The sequence below is a fragment of the Mus musculus genome, chromosome 5 (genome assembly GCF_000001635.26).
Source record: "Mus musculus strain C57BL/6J chromosome 5, GRCm38.p6 C57BL/6J".
Lineage (NCBI taxonomy): Eukaryota > Metazoa > Chordata > Mammalia > Rodentia > Muridae > Mus > Mus musculus.
This window is the reverse complement of record NC_000071.6, coordinates 136,408,561-136,416,295: the sequence shown is the minus strand read 5'-3', so window position 1 is coordinate 136,416,295 and position 7,735 is coordinate 136,408,561. Positions and strand designations below refer to the sequence as shown.

At 45.5% G+C, this 7,735-nt stretch overlaps 1 protein-coding gene and 1 long non-coding RNA gene across 24 annotated transcripts in view; one reads left to right on the top strand and one right to left on the bottom strand.

Moving 5' to 3' along the window:
• The window catches only part of Cux1 (cut-like homeobox 1), a 319,456-nt gene that overhangs the window by 151,295 nt on the left and 160,426 nt on the right, over positions 1–7,735 (top strand). The window lies entirely within an intron of this gene.
• Gm16599 overlaps positions 1–7,735 on the bottom strand; it is a 49,947-nt gene that overhangs the window by 22,516 nt on the left and 19,696 nt on the right. The window contains exon 3 of one of the 2 annotated variants that reach the window (XR_868597.3): positions 5,100–5,181. The exons of the other annotated variant lie outside the window; for it this stretch is intronic. This is a non-coding gene — a long non-coding RNA (predicted gene, 16599). Of the gene's footprint in view, positions 1–5,099; positions 5,182–7,735 lie in introns of those variants that run through there. 2 annotated transcript variants of the gene reach the window in all.

The window sequence follows — 7,735 nt, the reverse complement described above, 5'->3', positions numbered from 1 at the left end:
AAGGTCCTGCATCCTGGGACAAAGGGAAACTTCCCTTTCTACCAACCTCTCTTTAACTTGAACTCTGCAATCGAAGTATCAAGAACCTCACACCTGGAGGCTGAGGAGATGGTTCAGTTGGTAAAGTGCTTGCCCATGCAAGCATGAGAATCTGAATTGTGTCTCTGGAATTCATAGTAAAAAGTTGGCTGTGGCAGTTCATGCCTGCAATCCCTGAGCTCAGTGGGCATAGCTGGGAGGATTTTGGAGTTTACAGGCTGTCCATCTAGCTGAATCAGCAAACTCCAGGTTCAGCAGGAGGCCCTGCCTCAAGGATAAGGTGGAGGGAGAGTGACTGAGGAAGACACAGGCTTCATACCTGGTCTGGGTTCTTTGCCCTGTTCATAAAGGAGGAGTCACAGGTGCCATAAATGACACCAGGAATAAGTGCTCAGGGCTAATTTCCCTTTGAGGCAAACTGATGCTCTGCATCTTCATGCATTGTACAAATATTCATGAAGGCTGTTGTGAGGACTGATGGCTTAAGAAAGCAGCTTATTTATTATTATTGTCTAGTGGTCCAGACCTGTAACCTCAGCACTCAAATGGAAGCAGGAGGATCATAAGTTGGAAGCCAATGCAAGCTATATAAGACCCCCCCACACACACAAATACACAAAGCAGGAGGAGGAAGAGGGGGCAGGAGGAAGGGGAGGGGAGGGGAGGAGACCTAGGAAGGAAAACATAGCGGTGGTTGGGCAATGTTGTTGTTTCTTTTTAGGAAGGGAGAATGGTCTGCTGTTGCTTTCCAGTTAGAGGGCTGTGCTAACTTTGTATGTACTCAGCTTTCTTGGATTTATCAAAACTGAATTCAGATTTCTGAAATGAAGCTGTACAAGGAAATATCTAGATTTCAAAAAAAAAAGATATTCCATTTTAGTTGGAATTTTAGGGTTGTTTGGGTTTCTTCTTCCTCCTTTTTCCCCTTCCTTCCTTCCTTCCTTCCTTCCTTCCTTCCTTCCCTTTTTTTTTTTTTTTTCTTTTTGGTAATGACAGAGTTTTTTTTTTTTGTTTTTTTTTTTTAAGATTTATTTATTGTTATATGTAAGTACACTGTAGCTGTCTTCAGACACACCAGAGGGTGTCAGATCTCATTACAGATGGTTGTGAGCCACCGTGTGGTTGCTGGGATTTGAACTCAGAATCTTCAGAAGAGCAGTCAGTGCTTTTACCTGCGGAGCCATCTCACCAGCCCATGACAGAATTTTGTATATCTCATGCTGGTTTGGAGCTCACTACAAACTGTTGATCTTTCTGCCTCCACCTAGGTTCACCTCCCAAGTGCTCGGTTTAGCTTTACAGGCATGCACCATCACTTCTGCCGTATGTGGTTCTAGGGATGGCATGTGTGCGAGCTGTATCCCTAGCTATGCTTTCTGTATTTTTAAAGAGCTGGAGGATTTGATAGGGCCACTGTCCACTGAGGCAGGTACTAGAACCCTACTCCTTCCTTCTTTTCTAAAAGTTGCTCTACTAGTTCCTTCTAGACAACCCCTGTTCAGTTTGACTCACAAGTCAGATGGCACTGGAGACAGCAACAGGGACAGGGAACAGCTGCCAGGCATGTGTTTCTCAGAACAGAGGAACAGAGCCTGGAGACCATGTGTGAGGCACTGGAAGGAGGCCTTATATGGAGGGGTCCAGGAGAGCCCAGCCCTATACCCTACACCAATTTTCAGAGGACAGGAGGACCCAGTGGTAGAAGACAATTTAGTCGTTTCTACCTCTTTTCAGCTTCTCGTTGTTCTAACAAAGCTGGGGACCTGGGGGACAGAGACTCTCTAAGGAAACCAAGTGACTACAAATTCCCTTTCCCCTCTCCTTTCCCATCCCTTTCCTCTTCCCTTCCCTCTTTTCCTTTTCCTTCCCCCTTTTTTTAATTTTTATTTTTTTATTAAAGACAGGGTTTCCTGAAGCTCAGGCTCGGCTTAAATATTTAGGTATTTAGAATAGCCTTAAACTGCTCCTCCTGACTTCACTTTCTTAGTGCTGGGATTGCATATTTGCACCACACCTGAACTATGGTGCTGGAAAGCAAACCCAGAGTCTGTAATTTTTAGGCAAGCATTGTATCAAATGAGCTGCATCCCCAGGCAGTCAGACTTCCTTTCCTTTCCTTTTCCCTCCCCCCCACTTCCGTTCCCTCCTCCCTTCCTTCCCCCTCCACTCCCCCTTCTCCCCTCCTCCTCCCTCTTCCCCCTTCCCCCTTCCCTTCCCTTTCAAGACATGGTTCCACCATCAACCCTAGACTGACCTCCAACTTTTGACTGTCAACCCTCCTGCCCCAGCTTCCCTAGTCCTTAGATTACAGGCATGCAATGTAATGTAATCCATTGTAGTATACAAACCCCCTTGCCTGGTTTAAGTGAATTGGTAAGCAACTCTTCAATTGCCACTCTACCAGAGAGCTTTCCACCCAGCTCAGTAGAAAGTCTTGACCCCGTTGTGAGTCCCCATATGGTAGACAGGACAGCCAGGACAGGTGATCTGAGTGTTGGATGGCATAAACTGACAACTTGCAATATCCACTGAAGAGTTCAAAGGGCATCCCTGACTACCCTCCTTGCTCTCTCTGCCAGCTCAGTGATTGTTTAGAGAAGGTTTAATGTGTCTTAGAGAGACATATATTGACTCATTTCAAATATTCACAACACCCGGTGAGTGGCACTACCCCCTTGAGACTCATCACACCAGTTAAAACCATCTTCTCCTCTCCTCCTGTCCTCATCCCTCATAGGCGTGACAAAAAGTCATATATAGTTTATCCACAAGAACTTCAGGACTTCAGTATGTATCCTGAAAGACCAGGGCCCCCTTTTACAAAATATCACATAGTCCCTAAATAGGAGCTCCTGTAGAGTTGGGTGTTTGTTTGCTTGCTTGTTTAGCAACAACTTGGGGCCTATTATTCTTATTTTATTTTCAAGTTAATAGTGTTTTGTTAGCTATAATGCTTAGATTTTTTTTTGTATGTGTTTTGTTCATTTCGGATTCAGGGTCAATATAATAATGAGCCATCAGATATAAAAATACCTGTTTCTCTTCCTGCAGTTTAGAATAACATGTGTCTTGCATTGGATGGTACCAGTTTTAACACATATTTGATATAAAAATGTACTTTGGGGCTGGAGAGTTGGCTGCTCTTGCACAGGACCTGTGTTCAAGACCTAGCAGCCACATGGCAGTGACACCTATCTGCACCTTCAGTGTTAGGGGATTTGATGGCCTCTCTGGCCCCCTCAGGTACCAAGGGCACACGGCGCACAGACAACATGTAGTCAAAGCACCCACACCCTGGCTTTCAGGAACTTGATCTGTAGACGGGACTGGCCTGGATCTCACTCACAGACATCTGCCTGCCTCTGCCTTCCAAGTGTTGGGATTAAAGGCGTGCCCCACCACTGCTCTACCTATAAAAATGAGTTTTTAAGTTGTGCTCTGGACACACAGTCAAGACATTTTCATTTTTAAAAATTTACATATGGTAAGGGATATGTGTGCCTGTGTCTATGTGTTCCTCTGTGTATGTCAAGATCAGAGAGCTTGCAGGATTTAGATTTTACCTCCATACTATAGGCTCTAGGGTTGAACTCGGGTCCTCAGGCTTGGCAGCAGTCGTCTTTACCTGCCATCTCCTGGCTCTCGAAGACACTTTCCAGTTAGAATCCCCTTTGTGGGATGTGTGTATGTATGTGTGTGTTTAGGAGTACTCATTCACGTTCATATGAAGCTCAGTGGGCAAACTCAGGAGCTACCCACCTTTTGATATAAGGGGTCACACTGGGCCAGAGATCTCCAAGCAGGTCAGGCCAGCTCGCCAGCTAGCCTCAGAAATCTGCCCATTTGTTCCTCCCCAGTGTTGGGACTACAAGTCCATACCACCATGCCTGATTAAGAATTTTCTTGCTTTGAGGTTTAGATAGTGAACGCTTCATATAGTCATAAGGAAATGTGTCACTATGTGGCATGTCACCTCCCAATCTGAATATTTCTGAGAGTCCTTTGTGCAAATGAATCAGTCCACCTTTTTCCCTGAGTTAAGACCCACCCCAGCTTTTCACAACCAAAACACAGGAAGAAAAGGTAAACTGTGTAAGGCAGATGTGGATCCAGAGGTGACACCTAAGCATGAGCCATGATGGGTAGGGGCAGAGATGTCCACAAGGCTCTCGTTTCTTTTTAAGCCAGTGTGACTAACTCTAGCAACTTTTTTTAAAGATTTATTTATTACTTAATGTATCCGTTTTATGTGCATGTATGCATGTATTATGTGCATGGTTGGTACCCACAGAAACCAGAAGAGGGCTTCAGAGTCCCTGGGACTAGAGTTACAAATGGTTGTAAGCCACCGTGTAGGTGCTGAGAATTGAACCTAGATCATCTGTAAGAGCAACATGCTCTCTTAACTGATAGCCAACGCTGCAGTCCAGAATCATGAAAATCACCTCTACCTGGAAATGGCTCTGGTAATATCACCTTTGTGCTGTTTACTCAGAAGAGAGGGACAAACAACATATTTTGGCCTTTAACAACAGACACTTGATAGTAATCACTTCAAGGCCATCACTTTCCCTAATTTAAAAAATGATTTATGTGTGTGTGCAATTTGTTTGGTTATAGGAGGGCATGCGTGTAGAGGTCAGAGGTCAACCTCATCTCATTTCTTGAGAACTTTCCATCTTGCTTTTTCAGACAAAGTAACTAGCATGTGGGGTTCAATGATTCAGCTTGACTGGCTTGCCCGATACCCCACAGTAATCCTTCATGCCCAACTTTATACCAGGGTGCTAAGGATCAAATTCAGGTCCTCATGGTTGCACAGCAAGCAACAAACTGACTGAACCATCCCCCTACCCACAAGGGCCTCACTTTCTGTGATTAAGCTATGTTTTGCTTTTTGTTCAGTGATTGGTACAAGATGGAACAAAATTGATAGCAGTGGAAACCCCATAACTCAATTAAGCACTCCACTCTATTGTTAGGACTTTTCAAACATGTGTCAGTTACCAAGTTATAACTCTTTCTAGTGTGGTTTCAATCAACTCAAACCCCACCTTTCTTCAGTTGGCAGTTGTCACGAAGGTTGTGCATTGATGGTGACCCAGGACCAGAAGCGGTAGAGACTGTGGTTTCAGTGGCTGTCTAGAATGCAAAGGGCACCATGCTCTAAAAGAGGATAAATCATTTCCTGTCCATGCTAACCGACGGCGACAGAGTCCCGTGGGCCAGAACTGAGCAGCTTTGAATCTCTCTCCTCAGTTTAGTAACAAACCAGATAATATTTGCAGGCGGCAGATTGAGATAAGGCATTTCTCAAACTGCCAAGAAATAAAATTAGAATGAGTCTTTTAGCTGCTGGCTTGAAGTGCATCTGTGTTGGTGTGTGTGTGCTGTGTGAATATACAGTCAGTTCTTTTTCCCTGTCAGCCATGGAGAGAAGGGGGTGCATGTGCACCTGTGTGCAGACAGATGCACATCTGGCTTTAATATCAAAAGGGTTGCTTCAGGGACTGGGGTTGTGGCCCAGGTGGCAAAGGCCTGGATTCCATCTCCAGATCACACCAGTGAGGCATGGTTTGTAATCTCAGCCTTCAGGAGGCAAAGGCAGGGAGTTCGAGGTCATCCTCAGCTACATTGAGTTCAAGACCAGTGAGATCCTGTCTCAAACCAAAAGGAAATAATTAAAAAGGGAGTGTGACAAGCCTGTCACGAGAGGCAGCTCTTGGGCCTTTCTGGAATCCTGTTATAGGCTACAGAGGTAACTCTGTCACCTCTTTGCTTCAGACGGTTGGTTTTCTCATGAAGATAACCTCATACCAAGAGAGGAGGTTAAGGCACCCAGGGGCTACATGGACTTGGGCCCAAACTGACCCATGAAACTCTCCCCTCTTCCTTTTCTCTGCTGAGGTCCCCAATTCTGGGCTCTTCCCCTCTGTCATTCTGTAACCTCACCCAGCTTCTCTCGGCCCTCAGAATGCGACTTTATGAAAGAGGACCTGACTGGCATAGCTTAGGTTGGCTTTGAACTTGTGATCCTCCTGAATCAGCCTCTTGAATCAGCCTACTGCTGGGGTTTATAAGCATGAGTCACCATACCTAGCTTTTGTAAGCCACCTGAGTGACACACAGGTGTCCATCAGTACATGTTACTCTTTTAGTGGCTACTGCACATGCCATTTCCACACGTGTGGTGATTTAATCCTTTATATTTATGTGCATATATTTGCACATGCATGTGTTTATGTACATCATGTGTATGCAGGTGCACATGAGGCCAGAAGAGAGCAGGGTGTGTGTGTGAGAGAGAGAGAGAGAGACAGAGACAGAGACAGAGACAGAGACAGAGACAGAGACAGAGAGAGAAGGAAGGAGAGACAGACAGAGAACTGAGTTCAGACTCTAACTTGTCAAGCTCCACGACCTTAGATAAATTTCCTTCTCATTCTCAGCTGTGGACACCCTTCTGTTCAGTATTCTAGTTCATATTTTTGATGGGTTCAGTGGGCCAAGGTTAAGGACTGCTGGTGTCAACAACAGAGTGAACATTCAGTTAGCACTTGCAGGCCTGGCCATGTTCCTCCTGGTCCTTTCCCTGGTGCTGTAACTAAATAGTGAACACACTTGCTGTAGCAGCTGCTAAACCTACTCCAGCGGCTCTCTGTTCCTTGGACCTTCCCTGCTGCTAAATCTAATCTTGCCTTGGTTTTTAGGTTTGCAGCTTTCTGTAGTAGCAACATCCTTCTCTTGGGAACTCCCTTTGTTTAGCTCAGTACCCTCCTGGCTCTTAGTGTTCTTCAGAGCCTCTTTAACCTCTCCCACTGACCCTCAGGATAGGGACTTGCCATCCCTGACTCTCCATCACAAGAGAGTACTAATTTTAAATGTAATCTTGACCTGAGCTGCCCATGATGGAAGCAGTCAACCACCTGTGGCAAAGGACAGCCTCCAGGCCCCGAGTCTACTCCCAACTGAGCTGTGTAGCAAATACCCATATCGGGAAGTGGAGGCTTAAGGTTATCTTGAGCTACACAGTAAGTTCCTGGCCAATCTGAGTTACATGAGACCTCGTCTCAAAAAACCAGACAAAACTCAAACACAAATCTTCCTCCTGTTGTCCTTTGTTTTTATCTTCTTTGCCCTTTACTGTTAGATTTTATCCTGTCTTTCTGGAATGGCTGGTGGTGGGCTGAACAGAAAAGTATTTTATTCCCTATTGCTTCTATCTGCTTAAAACAACAGAAATACATCATCAGACACTGCTGGAGGGTGGGAATCCAGAACAGGATTTACGAGGTGGATATGGAGTTGCCAGCAAAAGCTGCATTCCTTCCAAAAGCTTTAGGAAGGTCTGGTTCCAGCCTGCGCCAGCTCTGCCAGGCTCTGCTAGCCCTCTGGCCAGGACCCTACATCTTACTATCTCTCTAATCTCTGCTGCTGTGTTTGAGTCCCCTCTGACTCTCTCTCTCTTGTATGGACTCCTGTGTTTCTACTTGGGCAGTCTGATGACATTAGCCCCACGTACATGGTCCAGGATCCTCTCTCAGACCCACGATTGTTAATGTAATCATAGCTGCAATGTCCCTTTACTGTGTCAAGTCATGTATTTACAGGTCTCAGGATATCGTTAGGGCTATTAGTCTTCTACAGGTAGCAATGTTTGTGGGGGTGGAGGAGGGAAGCCCGTGAATTCATCTCC